The sequence below is a fragment of the Nomascus leucogenys genome, chromosome 11 (genome assembly GCF_006542625.1).
Source record: "Nomascus leucogenys isolate Asia chromosome 11, Asia_NLE_v1, whole genome shotgun sequence".
In the NCBI taxonomy this organism is placed as follows: Eukaryota; Metazoa; Chordata; class Mammalia; order Primates; family Hylobatidae; genus Nomascus; species Nomascus leucogenys.
In genome coordinates, this window is record NC_044391.1 from 18748575 (window position 1) to 18771718 (window position 23144).

General features: G+C 38.5%; 1 protein-coding gene across 3 annotated transcripts in view; it reads right to left on the bottom strand.

The window, feature by feature from the left end:
* STEAP4 (STEAP4 metalloreductase) overlaps nucleotides 1-18856 on the bottom strand; it is a 35618-nt gene extending 16762 nt beyond the window's left edge. For 2 of the 3 annotated variants that reach the window (XM_003252361.2, XM_003252359.2), the window contains exon 1: nucleotides 18754-18850. The gene's annotated coding sequence lies outside the window, so the exon portion shown is untranslated. Of the gene's footprint in view, nucleotides 1-3268; nucleotides 3368-18753 lie in introns of all 3 variants that reach the window. The other variant, XM_003252360.2, reaches the window with a different exon arrangement.
* Between the last annotated feature and the right edge of the window lie 4288 nt (nucleotides 18857-23144).

The window sequence follows — 23144 nt, forward strand, 5'->3', positions numbered from 1 at the left end:
TCATAGAGGGTGTTGCAGAACTGGTTGAGACAGATTACCAATCTGAGTGGTGTCAGCTGATCCATCCAGTGCAGGGTCTGCAAAATATCTCAAGCACTGATCTTAGATTTTACAATAGTAATGCTATCCACAGGAGCAATTTGGGGAAGGTGAGACTCTTGTAGCCAGAGACTGCATGACCCCTAATATGTAATATCTAATCCTGTAGTTAATTTGTTAGTCCTACAAAGGCAGACTGGTCCCCAGGCAAGAAGTGGGTCTTTTTGGGAAAAGGGACATTATCAATTTTGTTTCAGAGTCAAACCATAAACTAAATTCCTTCCCAAGGTTAGTTCTGCCTACACCCAGGAATGAACAACGACAGCTTAAAGGTTAGAAGCAAGATGGAGTTAGTTAGGTCTGATCTCTTTCACTGTCATAATTTCTTCAGTTAGAAATTTGCAAAGATGGTTTCAATGTTGGGGCAACTCAACAGTTACCTGAAAGAAAAAAATAAATTTATACCTTATACTCCACCCGAAGGTAAATTCAAAATAAATTAAAGATTTATTTTGTTTTATTTATTTTTTTTTTTGAGACGGAGTTTCATTCTCGTTGCCCAGGTTGGAGGGCAATGGCTTGATCTTGGCTCACCGCAACCTCCGCCTCCCGGGTTGAAACAATTCTCCTGCCTCAGCCTCCCGAGTAGCTGGGATTATAGGCATGCGCCACCATGCCTGGCTAATTTTGTATTTTTAGTAGAGATGGGGTTTCTCCATGTTGGTCAGGCTGGTCTCGAACTCCTGACCTCAGGTGATCCGCCCACCTCAGCCTCCCAAAGTGCTGGGATTACAGGCATGAGCCATCGCGCCTGGCTAAAGATTTATTTTTTAAAAAATGAAACTAGAACAGAACTAGAAGAAACTGCGGAACATTCTTTTATAATCTTAGAGGGGAAGGTCCTTTTCCTACATCATTAAACCATTAACAAATAGTTGGACAAATGTGATTGCATAAAAATAAATAACTTCTGCAATGCAAAACCACTAAGCAATGTCATAATGAAGCTAATCAACGAACTGGAAAATTATTTTTCAACTCATATAAATCAATGAGAAAAAAACAATTGCCCATTAGAAAATTGGGCAAAGAATATGAGCTGATAGTTTATCCTAAGGAAACATATAAAAGACTTCTAAACACAGTAAAAGATTCTTAATATTACCCAAAACTAAAAAAAAAAAAAATGCAAGTTAAAACTAAACTGAAATACTGTTATGAACCATGTGACTGTAAAATTTAAATAAAAAACAAACCAGTTTGTATGATCTCCTGCAATAATCTAGGTTGCTTTCTATACTTTTAAAGAATATCTTTTCTTTCAGTATTGAATTTTTCTCAAAAATGTTTCTTTCCCAATATTTAGTTTAAGCTTTCAGTTAATCTTTTATTTTTTTTTTGGCGCATGCATGTGTGTATGCGTGTGTGTGTGTCTGTTGTTCAACGATGTACCTTCGGTGCTCAGAAAAGCACTAACTACCACAGTCTAGAAAATTTATAAATATTCGTTGAACGATATTAAAAGGGTGGGATGAAGGGGCTGGAAGTAGAAAAGTTTACTCTGTGTCCCAGGCACAGTGTGAGATAAATAAAAAGGAAAATGCTCAATGATTAAAGAGTAACTAATGGAGAAGAGTAAGAAAGAAGGAAAGAAGTGGAAGAGATGTTGTAAGGACATTATTTCTTTCACCCGAATGGGTTGAAAGTAAAACTCTGTGAATTTGATGCAGAATTTTCAAACCAGACATAATCACTACTCAATTCTCCTATAGTGGATTTCATGCAGATTGCACCTTTTTCCTGGGGTTTCAGAAATTTGTGCTTTCCATTTTAGCCTATCAAAAACACCTATATTCTTACCTGAGCTTATCTGAAGTTGCATGCCTCTATCACAAGCAGAGCATTTAGGTCTTTGTAGGGAGGTAGAAGTTATGGGAGAAAGGGACAAGAAATACAGGACATTCCTGCACTCCCACAGAAACTCTGAATAATCTAATTAAGTACAACATCTGAATCATTTTATAAACAAACTGGTGACTGATATCCTGAATGGGTGTCATCAAAGGTCATGACCACATGTGAGAAAGTACCTGTAGATGATCAGGGACCTTTGTATAAACGTGCAGCTGTGCCTTTGAAAATTTCTTGCTAGCATCTGCACATGCAGAAAAGTTTAGCAGTTTACCTTCTATTGGTTGATTGCCAATCAGTTAACACCTAGTTTTATAAAACAAACCTTCAAGCTGCTGAACAATGCCTTCATTATTCTACTGTAGAACTGGTTTGTGTCACAAAAGAATGTCTGACTGCCTATCTCCTCACTTAAAAAAATTACTTTATCCTAACATTTTTATTCTCTTTCATACTGGATGAACATTTGCAAGCAAAATGTAGATTTGATGCAGTTGCCAGTATCCTGTAATGAGATGGATTTTGTTAACTGAAATATTCTCATTTGGATTGTCTTAATCATTGCAAAGAGAGAGTGATTCCAGACTATTTTGACTATTTGATCACTACATTCATTTATTCTAATCTTTCATAAATTTTTTAAATTAAGATATTAACTACATGATCCTATTTTTTGCTTCGCCTCTTACCAGCGATGTCACCTTGAGCAAGTTACTCAAACTCTTTGTGTCTCAGTTTCATCATCTGTAAAATGAGGGATTGCTAGTACCTACTTGAGAGATACTGTGAGTGAGGACAGCAAAAATCAGCTAATGACCACGAACAGGTACTGGAGATGAAAAACTCTGTATGTGATGAATTTAGAAGTATCATGAAGGAAGCAAAGACCACCTGGTGACCATCAAATAGGCCATCAGAGGCAAAACTCCATATTGAGGATATTTAGAAGTAATTAAAGTTCTCTAGTATCTAAATAGGCATCTGGTTCCAGGCCTCTTTCAAAAAAATTTCTAAGTGACTAAAATTTCTATACATCTCCAGAACTCTATGCTGAAACTCATTGTGCAACCCTTGCTGACACAAAGGCACCAAAATGACTATAAATGTCATCATTTATCATGACCCGTCTGGCTAATACGGTCCAAATTACCCTCAAGCTTCTGTCTTAAGGTCCATAAATGCTCCTAAGGAGAATCCACCATGGCCCGCTCCATTCTATCTTGCTAAGGCACCCTGCCGCACTCTTCTGCAGTGTTCTTTCTTTCTACTAACACTTTCCTTTTTCAAACCTATTCTGTTATTATTAAATTCTTCTTACCAACCCGCAAGTAGACCACTTTCAGATGCTGGGGCTCTCACACCTCGCCCGGCAGTGAAAATTAGATGAATTCCTGTATCTCAAAACAGTTCTTGAGACCTAATAAGTGCTTAAGAAAATGGCTATTTTAAATAGATTGGTAATCTATTAGTTATTGAATCAAGTATCTAATTAATGTAGTCTTTATAAAAACTTTACAAATTAAGGGTTAATTATGCTTATATGATTATATAAATATGTAAAAAAATCTTAACTAGAGTGCAACGATTCTTAAGAATCTCCTACTTGTCCGACTTATTTCTTATAAATAAAACTCTATATAAAATGGCTTTTGAGGATCACTTGAGGTCAGGAGTTCGAGACCAGCCTGGCCAACATGGTGACACCCCGCCTCTACTAAAAATACAAAAAAAAATTAGCCAGGCGTGGTGGAACACGCTTGTAATTCCAGCTATTGGAGAGGCTGAAGGGGAAAGATCACTTGAACCTGGGAGGTGGAGGCTGTAGTGAGCCAAGATCTCACCGCTGCACTCCAGCCTGGGCAACAGAGTGAGACTCCATCTCAAGAAGAAAAAAGAAAAAGAAAAGAAAAGAAAAGAAATGATATATGCATACTCTCAACCACAAGGGAGATCAAGTTGAGGGTGCATTTTGCATTAAGTACTATATAAAGAATGCTGCTACACCCATTTCAGGCATCTTGAAACTCAAAATAGCTGTGTGTAAATATGCATTCATGGAGGTTCCTTGTTCAAAGACTTAAAAAAGTTTTCTAGTCCTACTTTACTCTTATATCCAGGATAGAAATAATAAAGAAAATAATAAAAAAGGTAGTAAACAGGAAGAAGAGTTATTAAGGGAAACGTGGGTTAAAATAGTTACAACATAACATAGGGGTTTCCTCTCCTTCCTTCAGTCTCATGGGCTCTCCACAAACTTCAGTTATGTAACAGGAAATACAACAGAAATATTTCTGGGTTTGGAAAATCCGCAGGACTGGTTTTGCCTCTTATGGAATCATTTCCCAGAGATGACAGCCAAGATGGGTAAAGTGATCTCACAAGGGTGTTTACATAGATTGGGAATTAGCAATCAGTGACGCAGATACAAAGGTGGCAAAGATTATGACCAACGCCATGGTAGCAGCTGACTCTGAGAAACCGTGTGTGTGTGTGTGTGTGTGTGTGTGTGTGTGTCATATGAGGGACCAGGTGTGGGTCAGGAGGAGTCCTGCTTATCATCCCTCTCTTTGCAGATCCCACCCCACAGGCCTTGGAAACCTGAGCCAGTATTCTTCTGGGATGTTTCCAACTAGGCTTCCCATGAGGATGTTAGAGCCAGCCTGGCTGGTGAATTTTACTTCTCTCATCCCTCAGAGGTAAGAGGTCTGAGAGGCTCAGGCCTCTTCCAGCTTTTGAGGATTCCAGCATAGTAGAAACATAAAAAGGTCCAAAGAGAATTACGAAAATAATCTATTTTAAGTTCTTATACTTAACAAGTCAATGCTTACTAAAAAAATGAATCAATCAAACTTTTGTTTGAAATAATTATAGATTCCAAGGAAGTTGTAAAGATAGTACAGGAGGTCCCTGTGCATCTTTCACCCAGTTTCCTCCAGTTTTATGCCACTAGAGTACAATCTCCAAACCAGGACATTGACATTGGAGCCATATGCATGTATATTTCCATGTCATTTTATCTCATGTGTATGCTCATGTACCCATCACTTCAATCAGGTTACAGACTAGACCATCCCTCATGCTGCCCTCCTCACTACCAACCCTAACCCCTGGAGGTCATTAATCTGTTCTTTATCACTACAATTTGGTCATTTTGAGAATGAATAAAATCACACAGTAATATAAGCCTTTTGAGACTGGCATTTTTCATTCAGCATAACATCCTTAAGATCCATCAATAATTTTTCCATTTTATTGCTGAGTGGTATTCCACAGTATAGATACACTAAAGTTTAACTCTTCATCTAAAGTAGGATATTTTGGTTGTTTCCAGTTTTGGCTATTACAAATAAAGCTTCTATGAGTATTCACCTACAGGTTTTTGTGTGAAAATAAGTTTTCATTTCTCTGCGATAAAGACCCCGGGATACAAATTCTGGGTCATATGGTGTTTGTTTAGCATTATAAGACTTGGCTATACTGACTTCGAATGTGTACTAATTTACCTCTTACCAGGTATTTATGATTCGTGATTTTTTATTTTAGCCATTCTGATATTTCACTGTGGTTTAAATTTGCATTTGTCTAATGGTTAATGATGTTGCATATCTTTTAATGTGTTTATTTGCTCTCTGCGTGTCCTCTTTGGAGAGGAGTCTCTTCATGTATTTTGCTTATTTTCTAATTGGACTGTTCGGGTTTATTTACTGTTGAGTTTGACAATCTTTATATATTCTACGTATGAGTCTTTTGTCAGATATGTGATTTGCAAGCATTTTCTGCCAGCCTATAGCTTGTTTCTTTTCATGTCTTAACACATCCGAAGTCATAAAACAAACATTTTTTAATTTGATGATGTCCAATTTATTTAATTTTTTTTCTTTTGTGGATTGCGCTTTCAGTGTCTTACCCAAAAACTCTTCACAAAACCCTAGGTCCTGAATATTTTCTTCTAAAAGTTTTACCTGTAAGTCTATGATCCATTTTAAGTAATTTTCATGCAAAGTGTAAGGTTTAGGACAAGGTTTATTTTTTGACCTATGAATACATAACTACTCTCCTACCATTTGTTGAAAAGACTATCCTTATTTTTTGCTGAATTGCTTTCACATTTTTGTCAAATATCAGTTATACATAGAGGTGGGGGTCTATTTCTGCGTTCTCTATTCTGTTCCATTGATCTATGTGTCCATCCCCCTGCCAATACCAACAATGTTGATGGCTGTAGCTTTTTAATAAGTCTTAAAATTGGGTACAGTGATTCTTCCCACTATGTTTTTTTTGAAAACTATTATAGCTACTCTAGTTCCTTTTCAGTCCTATAAATTTTAGAATAATCTTGTCATAAATTTTAAAAAATGTACTTTAAATGCTTAAATTAAAAAAAAATGTTTAAAAATATTCCAAAACTTCAATGCAAAGCAGTTCATGTTTTAGGAAAAAAATATAGATGACTGTGCTAAAAAATTAATTCATACAAAAGCATAATAGCAGTGTGTAGATACAGGTTAAGCATCCCTAACCCAAAAATATAAAATCAGAAGTGCTCCAAAATCCAAAACTTTCAGACATGATACCACCATTGGAAAATTCCACACCTGACTTTATGTGACTGGTTGTAGTAAAAAGCAGTCAAAAGCAGTCAAAACTCTGTTTTATGCACAAACCTATTAAACAGTTTGTATAAAATTACCTTCAGGTTATGTGTATGAGGTGTATATGAAACATAAATTTTGTGTTTAGACTTGGGTCTCATTCTCAAGATATCTCATTATGTATATGCAAGTATCTTAAAATGCAGAAAAAATAAATAAATAAATCTGAAATCCAAAACATTTCTGGTCCCAAGCATTTTGGTTGTGGGATACTCAACCTGTATCTAATAAATGGGCACAAGTTTAAAGTCATATGATGGACTATACGCATAGATCTTATTTAAATAATAAGTAAAAATCAATTTTCAAGGTCTTTGTGTGTAAGCAGCCTGGGGCCAAATGGTCCCTTTGTCCCTCCCATTCCCTGGAATAGATCCTGTTTCTCATTTCTTTTAGTAATAAGAACAAAGATCAGCAACCTAACCATATCTCTTCTAAATGGTGGTACTTTCTTTTCTTACACTTGGAAAATGGGCCAATTGTTTCCCCCTGAAATTTCATAAAGATAAAAATATATAAATACCTATGCATATAATGCCATTTGTAGAAAAAGAAAAGGCAAGAAAATCTTCCCCTTTCTTTGGTACGGATAGGCCTGGAAGGGAAAATTAGCCTCCATGAATCCCTCTGATTTCTTTTATTTTTAAAAAACACACAAAGTATACAAATGAAGATAGATTTCTTTATGTAAAGACTCAACCATTGTTTATGCACACCATTAGGAGTCTAACTTGTTTCTTAGCTCACCTAATTTTACAAAAATATACAAATTTAAAATGTAAAAAAGTTTTATATGAAAATTTTGGAGGTAATCATTATAAAAACAACTGTAAAGACAACAGTCTTTCATCAGTTTCAATCATCACAACATAATTTTTAGTAACAGAAAATAGTATGCTGGGATCTGTTATTAGATAAGTAGGCATAGAAGAACCTATCTACAAAGTTTGGTTTGGAAGGGTTCAGAAAGAGAGAGGACATGGTGGTGGTACAGACACACAGATGTTTTCCTAGCACCCTTTCCTGTCTTTAATCATTGAAGCAACTTATTAGTTGCTTATGAAAATACAAATACCTCGGCAGAGGGCTACACTAAGGCTTATGAAAACGCAAATACCTCTGCAAAGGGTTACACTAGAAACCAGTGGTTCTCAACCCTGGGGCACATGAGAATCAGGTAGAGAGCCTGAAGGCCCAGACTATTGGAGAGTCTGAATCAACTGGTCTAGGGTAGAGCCTGGGCATTTTTTTTAAGCTCCCCCAGGTGATTCAAATGTACAGCCAAGCTTGAGAACCATTGCCTTAAAGCTTTTATCAGCTTTTATGTTAGCTTTCACTTAATGGCCTGCTACAGTGGTTCTTCTTCCTGGTAACACATTAGAATCAGCTGGGGAGCCGTTAGAATGCTAGGCAACCACCTCCTGAGATTCTGAATCAATTGATCTGAGGTAAAGCCTAGGCATCTGTGTTTTAAAAACCAAACTAAAACAAACTTAAGCGATTCTAAAGAGCACCCGTTTTGGAGAACCACTGGAGGTGGAAAAAGGTAAAGTTATCTTTTTCTTTTCCTTTTTATTTTGGAGAGGTGTGGTAGGGAGAGGAAAGATAAGAGGAAGAACAGGGTGTTGAGGTTGTAAGGAGCTGCAGAAACTTCACCTTCCTTACAATTTTTTCCTCTAAGTCTTCTTTGGCTGAGAAGCTAGAATTCCTCTCTTTTTGAGAACCGGAGGCAAAATGAGTATGTTTGAGTGTGCAGGCCTCAGAAAAGAGAGAGTTCAAGGTGTGCCAGATTCAAGACTTGTCAAACTGTAGGTAAGGTTTGTTCCATAACTCTCTCAAGGAAACCTTAAAGAGTTGCCTCCCAAGAGCCATGAAATTATAATTTGATCAGATCTACTTATACATCTACTCAGTACCCCTACTAGCAACTATCACATAGTACAGCATAATGTGATAACGTGTCACTAATCAGTTGGGTGAAGCCATTAATAAAATCATTCTGCCTCTTTCTCTTTTTGAGAATTCAGTTTTGAATTCTGAAATAATCATTCATCCAAACATCTGAATTCCTCAGACATTATCCCCTCTGGACACATACAACCACTAGTGTAGCACACAAATCAGAGATCTGGCTTGGCACCTTCCAGAGGGTTGGAATGCAAATAAAACCTTCAAACAGTATAAGATGTGACAGGATTTTTTATTTTAATTTAACAGCTGTAAATAGGAGGGCTTTTTTTTTAAGTCCTTCCTTCTGTTTTATTATTCTTTCTGAATTTCAACCCAAAAGCCCTTGATGACTTGATAACATATTTGTAATGAGCCAAAACCCATCAATCAAATGTTTCCTTTCATCACAAGGCAAAAGGGCAGGAGGGGGTTCTGCAACTATATCAGTCTTCTTGTGATTCACAGCATTTGTTTTAATATATCCCAGGGACAATTAGAACGCAAAAAATATTAAAAAAATAAAAACCTTCCATGAAAACACAAACGTATCCAATTTATTCACTGAGCTATTTCTGTATTTAGTGAGATCAAGGCTCTCTAGGGATAACAAACATTCACATTCAACTACATATTCTTTTATTGGCAGGTATGTATTACTGTAGCAAAATCAGTAGACCTTGGTTTAAAAAGATCACTGATAACAGTTTATTAAAAAATATGCCCATAATAAATGGCTTTTTCTAACATTTTTTGGACAGTTCAATCTTTAAGCCATATGTAAGTCATTTGAAAATATAAATGTATATTTTAAAATTTAGCTTTGCAGTTAGAAGTAGTGCTGTTTGCAAGGGCAATTTCTTCCTGGTGATATTTATGTATAATTTTCAAATTCTTTCTTTTAATATACACATTAACACATTCCTTCATCAGATAATTATTGATCACCTATTGTGTACCACATGCTATTCTATAGGTTGAGGGTAAAGAGATGAAGAATACAGATCTCATATAGAGTTTGGAAATGTTATCTCCTTACAAAGTGCTAAGCCTGATCTCTGAATTTGTGTGCTTCAAAAACAGTGTGTGTGTATATTATTATAAGAAAGTTGGACAACACACACATAAAAATAAGATGATTTCAGTTGGTAGTAAGTGTTCACAAGAATTCAGAGCAGAGTGATGGAATAGAAAATGTTGGGAGGAGACAGAGAGGGAGACTAGTTTTGAGAACTGTTTAGCATAAATCTCTCCAAGGAGGTGCCAGTCAAGTGAGGGTTGCCAGATTTAGCAAATAAAAATACATAATGCCAATTAAACTCAAATGTCAGATAAACAATGAATACTTTTCTAGTGTAAGTATATCCGCTGCAATATTTGGGACAAATTTGTACTAAAAACACAAATGTGTTTTAATATGAAATTCAAGTTTGAGTGGGCATCATGTATTTTATCTGCCAACCTTAAATCAAGCTGAGACCTGACAGACAAGAAGCAGTTCGCAGGTGAGTTTTCCAGGGAAGGGGGAAAGTGAGTGCATATGTATGAACTAACTGTGGTAGCAAAGGGCAACCCTTACAAAAATATAGATGCTCCTCAATTTATGATGGGGTTACATCCCAATAAGCTCATAATAAGTTGAAAACATAGTGACAGAAATGCAATTTATACACCTAAACTGCCCACATTTTAGCTTGGCCAAGCCTACCTTAAATATGTTCAGAATACTTAATTAGCTTACAGTTGGGCAAAATCATCTAACATGAAGCCTATTTTATAAGAAAGTGTTGATTATCTCATGTAATTTATTGAATACTGTATTGAAAGTGAAAAACAGAATGGTTGCTTGGGTACTCAAAGTATGGTTTCTCCTGAGTGCATACTGCTATCGTGCCATTGTCAAGTAAAAAAATCTTAAGTTGAAACATTAACTTACATAAGTTGGGGACAATCTGTACTCAATTTAAAATAGCCTAATTTGCAATTAGATTAGTAAAGAAGCTATTACTGACATTTAAAAATAATTTAATAGCTGGGTTATATGAAATGAAAGATTATGAAATGCTTTTATATATTTGCAGCTCTTTTTAACTGAGTGAGAATTGGAGAATGTGGTCAGAGGAACAGGGTCCACTGGAAAGAAACTTCAAGCTTGTGTATTAGTATCCCTTTTTAATTGAATATCAACCAGAACTAAGATAAACTCTTCTGATATTAATATATAATTTGATTGGAAATTTAAATTCTAATTACATCAAACTGGTTCTTGTAAACACACACACACACACACACACACACACACACACACGTTTTACTCCAGGGGGAGAGGAACTTGAGTTAAAGAGAATAAAAGCTTGTCCAAACTAATTTTCAGAACCTACATCTAATTTCTTAGACATGTGCAGTTCTCATAAGTTCATATTCCTGCCCATTCTCTTACTATCAGTTTAAGTAAAAATTAGAGCAATACTGTAGCATGATAAATCATCAACTTGTGATTTCCAAAATAAGTTCTAGTAACTACTTAAGTTACTAATTGCTATAGACTAATATAAATATATCATTTAAAGCTCTTTTTCTACATAAAGAAACTACTTCGGGTTGTTGCTAAAAAACTGATTATTTCAATTGTTTTGTGAGAAAATGTTTTGTATCCCATAGCAACTGAATTTGCTGATTAGTTTTTATGCTAGACAATAGAATGGCACACGAAAACACAGTAATCTTAACTTGCACAGTTTCATCAAGTTACAAGAGCATAACTAAAGGCAATCTTTACATTAATGTTCTGTGGAGATATATCCTACATGAATTGCTAACAACTAGCTATGAACTAACTATGTCATACGTGGCAACTAAAGTGATTGTTAGTAATATTTTACTAACACTCTGTAAATTATGAGGAAAGTGAGGTAATAGAGATCTATGTTAACTATTTTAATTGTATTTTAGGATAAACTTATTTATCTTAAATTTAGGTTCTTTGTTGAAATTCTAGTTCAATTAAAAATCTCATTAATACATGTTGCCACATTTCGATCTCAGCAGTATCTGTCAAGATAAATTAAGATTGTTTTATAATTCTCTGGCCAAGAATTTCATCAGGTAGTTTCATTATCTGCTGTCCAAGCTGGTTAGTTTATCTGGTTAAAGCCCAGGACTCATGACGACAAGGTCAGGGATTCAGTCGTGTCTCTGGGTTAATTTACCTTAACTTCCATTTACATTTTAAATCCTGAACAACTTCTTACAAATCTGTGGGTCACAAAAGATTAGGCATCCGGTCATGACCGGGACCAGTGGATTGCCACTATCAGAAAAACAGCTCTATCTCATGGCTTTGGTGGCATTTGGCTTGTACATACTACATAAGCATTTGCTTAGTCTGATGATCTGCATCAACTCCCCTAATATTTAGTGTTCATTAGTGGGTTTTGCTTTCCTAGGTCTATTGTGGTCAGAGATATTTGGGAAGTAATTTGTAATTTCAATTTTGAATTAACTTTGTTCAAATAAAATTTCTTAAGAATGGGCATTTATCTTTAGATTAAGGCCAATAGGAATTATCTAAATACCAATAACTGCCAGTTAGTTTGGAGAGAGCAGTTTTGTTGTGGATCTTGACCCCACCCCCAATCCTTGCTGTTGGAGGAACTCCATTCTGGAACTCCATTCTGCTTTAAGGTATCTCCCAACCATTTTTAGAAATCTCCGGGGGCAGTCCGCAATGCTTATGAATATAGCCTACTTCATCTTCTTTTGGGTAACTTCTAATATGGCTCTCAGAGGCAAGAACTCCCCATGGCCCCAATGCCTCTGATGTTTGCTAAGACCCATCAGATGGAGCTGCTGGGTATAATCTGGCCTTGCAGCTGCTCCATTTCTGACCTCAGGGGAGAAAGTGCTCTTGAAATTCCCTCCTCTAACCTTTTGTAATATTCTGATATACGAGCTTGAGAGCATTGCTAGTTGATAAATATTTTAAAATAAACAGCTCTTTCTTTTTAGTTTCAAGGTTTTTATTTTATTTTAGTTTTTGAGACACACTCTTGCTCTGTCGCCGAGGCTGGAGTGCAGTGGTGTGATCTTAGCTCACTGCAACCTCTGCCTCCCGGGTTCAAGCGATTCTCATGCCTCAGCTTCCTGAGTAGCTGGGATCACAGGTGCATGCCACCATGTCCAGCTCATTTTTTTTTGTATTTTTAGTAGAGACGGGGTTTCACCATGCTGGCCAGGCTGGTTTCAAACTCCTGGCCTCAAGTGATCAGCCCCTCCCTCCACGTCCCCTATGCCACCTTGCCCACCTTCGGCCTCCCAAAGTGCTAGAATTACAGGTATGAGCCACTGTGCCTGGCCTAGTTTTCAGGTTTTTAATTTCAGCCTTTCAGTGGTGTGGCTGTGGCCAGCTTGCCAGCTGAGAGCTTGAAATCAGTCATGGTAGGAGTTTTTACCTTATGACAATCACCAAGTGCTACAAATCAGGACTTTTTTTTTCCTTAGAGAGCCATTTACCAACATACCACTGGCTCTTCCCCTGCCTCTTTTACCCTTTTCCCCAAGACTCTGGAATGTGACCACAAAAATGGGAAAATAATTGGGCTGATGGGATAATACCATTTTCCCAGTCCTGGCTGAATCTGAGCATAAATCTATTTTCTTAGGGCCTCCCCTTCTTACAAGGCTCCTAAGTTCTTTCGGAAAACAGAATCCATGTGGTTTCCCTACCCCAACAAAGGTTCCAGACCCTCTCTACCTCACACATGGCATCAACACAATTTTAGCTATAAACCTGATACCTTTAGACTCTTGGTTCCCTAAGGGAGATAGATACAGGGACCCATCTGTGTACCACCATCCCCAGCACATATTTTAAAGTTATTCAGACACACCTCAGAACTAGGGTAAGTGCAGTTTAGGATCTCAACTATGAAAACCAGAGGCAACTGGCACACTTTCATTATTAATTGCAATGAACCATTTACCAACCTGCTAATTGCTTTCTCCTAAATCTCCTCCCATTTCTTGTACCACTTATGTCAGGGAATTGAACAGGATGAAGAAATCACCTTAGTACTTTGGTACTGGAGAAAAGCATATCATTCTTAGACAGGGTCTTGTTCTGTCACCCAGGCAGGAGTGTAGTGGCATGATCATGGCTCATGCAGCCTTGACCTCCCAGGCTCAAGAGATCTTCCCACTTCCGCCTCCCAAGTAGCTGAGACTACATGTATGCACTACTACAACTAGCTAACGTTTTAATTTTTATTTTTTGTAGAGATGGGGTCTTACCATTGTCCAGGTTCATCTTGAACTCCTGGTTTCAAGTGATTCTCCTACCTCAGCCTCCTAAACTGCTGGGATTATAGGCGTGAGCCACTGCACCTGGCCCCATATCACTTTTTTTTTTTTTTTCCAGACAGCTGGAGTGCAGTGGTGTCATCCTCTGCCTCCTGGGTTCAAACTATTCTCCCACCTCAGCCTCCCAGGTAGCAGGACTACAGGCATGCACCACCACGCCCAGCTAATTTTTGTATTTTTGGTAGAGATGGGGTTTCACCATGTTGGCCAGGCTGGCCTTGAACTCCTGAGCTCAGGCGATCCACCCGCCTCAGCCTCCCACAGTGCTGGGATCACAGGCGTGAGCCACCGTGTTTGGCCCAATATCACTCTTTAAAACGAATTAGAATACAAAATATTACAAATAAATTTGTAACTACAATACAGTATAGCAACATAATAGGGGCACTAAATCAGAAAATACCAAGGTTCCTGCAGTTTCTTCTACTTTAAATAAAATGTTATAATAATTTCAACTATTCACTTTATATGTGCTATACAGTTCAAAGCAACCTCATGCCTCTCCCTGAATGGTAGGAAGTTAAAATGTGGACTTTGTGACTGCACTTTGACCCTGTTAACTAATATTGTGCAGGCAGCATCCATACTCATTATGTACTATGTCCATAAGGTAAGCATCTTCCAAAAATAAAAATCAGTGTTATTAGCAATGCCTTGTTTTCAACAGAAATTTATTGAATAGCCACACTAAGAGGGATAAAGTGAGAAATGAGATGGACCCTGTCCTCAAGGAGCTTTGGTCTTGGGAAAGATGAAGCATATAATCAAATTGTGGCAATGCATAGTGTAAGGGCCAGAGCAGACGAATGTGTAGAGAGGATGGGAGCCTACAGGGGAGGAGGGACTTGAATCTGCCAGGAAGCAGAACAGGTAAGTTTTCCAAAGTCTGTGCAAAAGTTTTGCAGCCACAATTTAACTTGAGCTCAAAACTGTTTTCACACCCTGTAAAAAGAGCAGGTATAGATGAAAGATGAACAATCAGCGATGACCATTAATTATCGCTTCCTATTTCTACGCTCCACAGTGCTGGTGCCATCAGCTCTCTGAGCCCTGGCTCTGTCCTTAATGCATTTTTTTTTCTTTAATATTGGGTGCTGGCCAGGCGTGGTCACTCACGCCTGTAATCCCAGCACTTCGGGAGGCCAAGACAGGCAGATCACTTGAGGTCAGGAGTTCAAGACCAGCCTGGCAAAAATGGCGAAACCCCATCTCTACTAAAAATGCAAAAATTAGGTGGGCTTGGTGGTGCATGCCTGTAATTCTACCCACTCAGGAGGCTGAGGCAAGAGAATTGCTTGAGCCCAGGCGATGGAGGTTGCAGTGAGCTGACATTGCGCTACTGTACTCCAGCCTGAGTGAAGGAGTGAGACTGTCTCAAAAAAAAGAAAAAAAAAAATTGGGTGCTGAGGCCAAAGTGACTAGCTTGTATTCTACTAATAACCTTTCAAGAGCTGTGCTATATAGTTTTATTATCTTTTAGCCTTCTTTTTGTTTAGAATTATAGTTTCTAACTTTTCAAAATTACTTTTTGCACACATTTTCCTTCCTTTTAAGATGAAAAGGGAACTTTATCCTGATGTTAGGATCGATCATATAATCTGCATTGAAAAGAAAAAAGAGTCCGGCTGGGCGTGGTGGCTCATGCCTGTAATCCTAGCACTTTGGTAGACCAAGGCGGATGGATCACCTGAGGTTTGGAGTTCAAGACCAGCCTGGCCAATACAGCGAAACCCCGTCTCTACTAAACATACAAAAATTAGCTGGGCATGGTGGTGGACACCTATAATCCCAGCTACTCAGGAGGCTGAGGCAGGAGAATTGCTTGAACCCAAGGAGCGGAGGTTGCAGTGAGGTACTCCAGCCTGGGTGACAGAGCAAGACTCAGTCTCAAAAAAAAAAAAAAAAAGTCCTCCCAAAATAGCTTTTCAGAAATCCGTGACTGCCAAATTACAGTACAGTAAGACCTCTCCACACATGGCTGAATAAACTCTTACAGAACATTGTGGAGAAGAATTTAGATTGGGATGTCAATGTCCTGCCTAGTTAATTAGAGTGTACATACTTCCTTTAGCAGAATAGTGTGTTCTTTTGCAATGATATGTTTCTGAAAGAGGATCTTTAAACAGCACAAGGATTCATTGTTTTCTATTCCTTAGTGACTTGGGAAGAACAAATTGTTAATGTATGTAGGCCAAGTATGTTTTCTTAGCATGCTTTGTTTTATGCATTAATTATTCTTTATTTATTTATTTAGTTGGATTCCTTCCAGAACTGATTTCTTCTTAACAGAAGGACAAATACTAATTCAAATCACTTTGGAAATGACCTAAAAGTCATCAGAAATATCTTGAATGGAGTTAACACAGTATATAGCACTGTTCAGGAAGTTTTCATAATGAACCAATAAACCATTCTCTTTAAATCTGTAAAGAACAGAGACAAATAGGTAACTTCAGAGGTCTTATCTCTGTAAACCTTACATTATTATTATCTGGCATAAACTTACAACAAACAAATAAACAAAAACCCACCCAGAAAACTTCACTATCCCCATCCTATTCTGCATTGTTATAGTAAGAATTTTTGGTAGATGTAGCCGCAGGCACTAGCAAATGACCTTCTCAGAGGACAACCCAGAGAAAACTAGCTACAAAGTGCCCTAGCAAAGTGCCCAATCTTCAGGTTTTGAAGGACTACTGTGTTGCTGCTGTTTGTGTGTGTGTGTGTGTTTGCTAGCAACTTACCAGTTTTCCTAAGATTTTCCAAAAAAAAAAGATTTGTAAGTAGCATTTGATAAACATGTCTAAATTAATTATGAAGAGAACTAGATGCTAAGGATCCTAAAACAGTGGAATGTGTTCCTGAGAGTGACAACAGAATCAGCTACCCAGCCTTTAAAAGGAGAATTTATATCCTTTTAATAACAGTATTAATAATAGTAGGGTGATTCAGGGGAAATCCTTCAAGAGACAAAGTAATGCAGAGTGACCACTCTGAGTTTCTTTGAATATAAAATTCCATAATAAATGAACTTATTTTTCTTAAAATTGTTCACACATAGTGCAAGGCCTAGGGTTTTTAATTTATTAACAAGCTTAAAAAGTCTATTTAGTTCCTTCTAAACAACCGTTAGCAAGCTTTAGTAAGGCAGAAATCTGGAAATTGTTCTTCAGCTAGGGGCCAGGCCTTGTACACCTGGTTTCTGAACAACATGAACTTCAACAATGTGAACAACGTGAACCTTAGTGGAACCGTAAATGCTACCAAATAGAAAAACTGCTATGACCCAATTTCTCCGTACACATGTACCATTTACTTTACAACCTTGGAGCCTGATAAATAGGAAGTGTCTCATCCTGTTTTCTGGGTTGGCAGTGTTTGCCGTGCAGGTAGAATACATGCAGGTCACATCTCATATTGTGCTAAATCACGGCATTCTGAAAAGCTTGGGACCTTGCAAAAGGCCATATCTCAGAAAAGTTACTGCTTCAAATAAATGTGCCATTTCATAAAATTATACCTACTGTATCAGAAAAGAAAATGTTCTCTCATGTAAGTGACATTTATATGACTGCCATTTGTAGGGAATAGGACATTCTCACACAGCAAGGCTGAAGAATGGTTTTGAAAGCTGAGAGGATTCTCTGAATGATAAATGTGGTAGAACTTTAAGATGCTCCTGTGGGAAGAGACTCTCCCCCCACAACTGGAGAGTTTCCTTATAAAAATGGAACGTGCATTATTATGAAAAAAGTAACCACTGAATTATAGTTGTAGCATTAAGGAGATTTTCTGTATATTTCAAACTTGCAGGCATCTTTAGTCATGGCTTTTCACCTTGTTAGAGTTGAACTTTCTGGGTCATCTGGCCCAATAGCCAGCCTTTTATTTTACATCTGTGGAAACTGAGGCTGAGATATTGAGCTTCTAGTTATTATAGAACTAGGAATAGTATTCTTCCTCCCCTCCTCCATTCTCTATCCAATTCACTTTCTCAGCTCACTGCAACCTCCGCCTCCCAGGTTCAAGTGATTTTCCTGTCTCAGCTTCCTGTGTAGCTGGGATTACAGGCACCTGCCACCACGCCTGGCTAATTTTTGTATTTTTAGTAGAGATTGGGTTGCACTATGTTGGCCAGGCTGGTCTCGAACTCCTGACCTCAAGTGATCCACCGGCCTTGGCCTCCCAAAGTGTTGGGATTACAGGCTTTAGCCACCGTACCCAGCCTCAGCACACCAATCTTTTAAAGAAAGTTCCTAAATTACCATTTAGAGGTGGGTAAAAGAATAATAAAATTCTGTCTCTGGACAAACAAACAGAACTGAGGCTTAATTTATTCTTCACAATAAATTATATTCTGAACAATCTTCCTCCAGAAAAATAACCTTTAAATTGCAAGAGGAAATTTAAGTCAAGATAAAAAATGGAAGTGGTTGCAGGTATCAGGACAAATTTTTAGTTTCTGGTCAAGAAGCAGTCTCGGATCTGAGACCTTGGAGATCGCTAAAGCCACATTCTTCCAGCCTACTTTTTGATGGGCGCCCCAAGAGTGCGCCAATCCAGAAGTAAGATGCAGAGAAGAATCTAACCTCCTAATTTTCCCCCTTTGGGCTTCTCTGCACCCTGGGGTAGGGATGAGCCTTAAACTCCAGGAAGTTAGAAGCTTGCTGAATCGCGGAGCAGCCTCAGGTGACTTTCCTCTAAAGGGATGCCGGAGCGCGGCGGGGAGTTTGCAAGCACCTGTTCCTCAGTGCGAGTGGGCTGGGGAGTGGGGTCCTAGCAGCAGGGACTGGAGATGAGCTGAGGCAGATAAGGGACGGGAGCCTTGTGGCGAAAAGTGACCCACCTGTGGGAGAGGCGCTTCCAAGGAGGAAGCGTCCAGCGCAGCCGGTGCGCGCCGCGGGCCGGGCGGGTAGAGCGAAGTTTCGCCGCGCCTGCAGCTCAGTGCTGCGGCTTGTGGCTCTCGCTGCTATAAGAAGCCAGAGAAGGGCGGGACAGTCCGCTAAATTTCGCAAGAGAAGCGAAGAACTTGTTTCCTGGAAGAGTTCAAGCTGAGAATCCCAGCAGCTGGAAGGACCGGAACTTCTATACTGCGGTGCTGCTGATGGTGCCGCTGACCCCTGGGAAGCAGGGATTTTAAGGGTTTCACCCGAGCCCTTGGCATCTGTGCATCCCAGGGTGATTGAGGTTTGGAGAGGTCTAGGAATCCCCCTTTCCTAAAGGAGCAAGAAGGATCTCTTTGAGTAGCTGAGAAAACAGCACCTGGACTAGGCTTCTAGGCAATTCTTTTGCCATCTTGTTTCAGTTTATAGAAAAGGTGGTATCTTTCCCCTCTGCCTGGAAGCCATGGATTATTATGGGGCTCATAACTTGGAAGATCTTGAGTTTTCAGGTCTTAATTTAGATAGATTAAAGAAATAAATGAAAAAGAGATAGGGATACCTTATAGTATATATGCAAATGGATTGGTGCATCTTTCTACATAGAAGGTCAAAAACCACAGCCATGGTTGTTTAAGATTGAAATAATCCTGATAAACTATGGGGCAAAGCATCCATACACTCCCAAACTCTGTAATCTAAATCCCAGGGTCTTCCCAATGATCTCCACCCAGCCATGGGTCTTAAATTCCACAGCATACGCTTGCCGAGCTCCAGAGGCCCCGTCACATGGGAGGCCTGTTCCTCCCATAGAAAGGGGTTGTTGAGTCAACCTTCCCTTTGTCTGGATTGCAACTCTCCTCATAGCTTCTTGTGGGGTTGGTCAGACCCCATGTCTTTCAAGAGGTCTTTTCTTAGCCATTAGTTGCAATTAATATTTTCTTTCTCTATACAGTAGTTTATAATTTCAGCACAGCAATTAAGACAATTTGCCTTTCAAAAGAGTTATTATCAGGTGTGTGTGTCTTGTCCTGGACTGCAGTCTTCGAGAGATGACACCCTAGTCTTTTCAGTCTGGAATTTTCCACAACACCTAGCAAAGTGCATTACTTAACAATGGGGATTTATTCTGAGGAATGCCTCATTAAGCAATTTATAAAATATATTCTGAGGAATGTCTCATCAAGCAATTTCGTCATTGTGTGAGCATCATAGAGTGCTCTTACACAAACCTAGATGGTATCATCTACTACAGGCCTAGGCTAGAGGGTATATAGCCGATTGCTCCTAGTCTACAAACCTGTTCAGTATGCTACTGTACTGAATACTGTAGTCAGTTGTAACACAATGGTATTTGTGTATCTAAGCATAGAAAAGGTATAGTAAAAATGTGGTACAAAAGATAAAAAACGGTATAGCTATATGGAACACTTACCATGAATGGAGCTTGCAGGACTGGAAGTTGCTCTGGGTGAGTAAGTGAGAGAGTGTGAAGGCCTAGGATATTACTATACACTACTGTAGACTTTATAAACACTACATTTAGGCTAGGCTATTATAAGAAATATTTTTCTTTCTTCAATGGTAAATTACCCTTAGCTTACTGTAACATTTTTACTTTTTAAACTTTTAAGTTTTAAAAAACTTTTTGACTGTTTTGTAATAACACAGCTTAAAACACATATTGTACAGTGTGTACAAAATAGTTTTTGCCTTTATATCCTTATTCTATAAGCTTTTGTCCCATTTTTTAAAGTTTTAATTTTTTTGCTAAAAATGAAGACACAAACACACCTATTAGCATAGACCTAAACAGAATCAAGATATGTGATATCACTGTCTTCCACCTATATGTCTTTTGTTACTGAAAGTTCCTCAGGGGCAGTAACATGCATGGAGCTGTCTTCTGTGATAGCAATGCCTTTTCTGGAATATCTGCTGAAAGACCTTCCTGAGGCTGTTTTACAGTTAACTTTTTAAAAAAAACAAGTAGAAGGAGTACACTCAAAAATAATTTTATAAAAGTACATATAATAAATACACAAGCCAGTAACATAGCTATTATCATTATCAAGTATTACATACCGTACATAATTGTATGTGCTATACTTCTATAAGACCGTCAGTGTAGTAGTTTTCTTTACACCAGCATCACCACAAATGCGAGTAATGTATTGCTCTGTGATGTTACGACAGCTACAGTGTCCCTAGGCAAGAGGAATTTTTCAGCTCCATTATAATTTTATGAGACCGTTATTATATATGCAGTGCATCATTGACTGAAACATTGTTAGTTGGTGCGTGAGTGTAATTGGTACTTAATATTTATTGCACTCATTAATTAATAAATCTACTGCCAATTATTATATTTTGCAAAAAATTCATCCGATAGTATTCTTTAGCCAGGGAAGAACTTAAAATATTCATTGATTTTATAGCATCTGATTTTCCCAGTTTGCAGACTAATAGGCAAAAGAGGGGTGTGCACCCATGGAAGAAGGTCCACTGTGTGTCCCTAAGAGTCTTCATAGATGGTCAACACAGTTTAGGAGACTTGCCCTTTGTCTACCATTTGGTTTTAAGCCTTGATGGGCACAGAAACTTGATAAGGACACTGAGCCTGAAACAACCAAAATGGTGACTTGTTAGTTGTTAATGGAATATAAAGCAAATAGTTACTGTAAAAATACAGTTGCTAAGGGCACCAGACATTATGGCCATCACATTCTCTCCATGTAGACATATCCTGTGGAAGCTATTTTATATGCAGAAGGCTGCTGGATAAACAGAGGAGTGAGTTATAAAATTCCAAGGTCTACTGACATCTGGTTAAGAGAGTAGCTACATCGATGCATGCCATTTAGAAGCACAAGCTGGGGTCTGTGGACCAGGTCACTCTGGTTTCTAGGTGGTGTTTGGATCCATTATGAGTTGACATAATGGACAACCATATTCTCAGATGCATCCTCTGAGTAATAACAGAATCATTGCTTTATAAACTTATTATTATTAGGTGGATAAAAAATTTTGAAATGTGATTTTTATGAGAGGCAGATATTTTTCAGTTATGTAAGTTATTTTCTTTGCCAAAGGCAACTGGAGTCCTAGAAAAGGAAGATTAAATTACTGGGATATGAAGGATGGAAAAAAATGCCTTTATTACTGCAAAACTTAAGAGGCACTTGACATATTTATCTTGTGGTTTAAAGATTGATTTTCCCCTTGGGCCTAGGAGGGACACACAATTCATAACTCTCCCAGTCTTTCTGTAAACCCTTGCCATAGGGGAAAATTAAGCTTCCCAAAGATGTCAGCAACCTGAGTACCCAAGGACTTCCTGTGGGCAGGATTCATCTTTCTTCCTGCAGTTTTATACTCAGAGCTCCAGATAAACCTTCCCAGATGTTGTGCACCACCAAAGCATTCTTATTTAGGGATTTCCACATTTACTGGGCCCCTGAGTCTTTCCCGCTACTTCCTCTCTCCTCATCCTACTATGTCAAAGGCCCCAAACGGCAGAATTTAGGCAAACTGATGAAGTAGGCCTAGAGCCAGTGTTCATTAAATGTTATTAAGTGATTGAATAAAAATTACCTTTAACATTTTGTGTCTCCCTTTCAATGTCATTTTTCTCCTTTTCTGGGGCTCCCCTCTGCGCTATCTTGTGTCTTGGGCATTTATCCCTCTTCCCCAAGTCCTCTCCTTACAGTGTTCCACACCTTCTTATGGGGTGGAGTGGAGCTTTCAACAGGTGCTGGACCAGGAGGTGACTGACTTGATAGTCTATAATTAGCATGTGTATGTGAATCTCTTATTGACTTAAAGATTTGCCCTCTAGCTGTTTTTGAAAAAAAAAAATTTTTTTTTGAAGGACTCCTAGAGATGTCTCTGTCTAACCCCCAGAAATGAATCTCTATGGCAGGGATTTCAGGCGCTCTGGGGGATATATTTGAATATTGGTGTAAGGAATATTTTGTCTTTTGCTTACCTAGCATCCAGGACCAGGACTAAGTGAGGTGAATGAGGAGGCTAGGGCACCAAATTTGTGGAGGTGCTCACTCTCAAAACCCAGTCTGCAAGAACCTGAAAATAAATGACTTCTTAAATGTTTTTCCTTTGGTGCCTTCCTTGCCTGCTCTAGTCCTGGTCCTGCAGCATCCATTTCTCTTTGCTAATTATATCTTCATTTTCATTTGATAAACGCCCTTGGACAATCTTGATCCACGTGGTTCAAGTTGAACCCACGGCACTGGGGCTCCAGGATCAGGCACCTGACTTAGGCCTGGCCATTCAAAGCGCAAAGCCTTGTCCACAGTGATTGGTTCAGTGAAGGCATGTGACCAGAGTTGGGCCAATA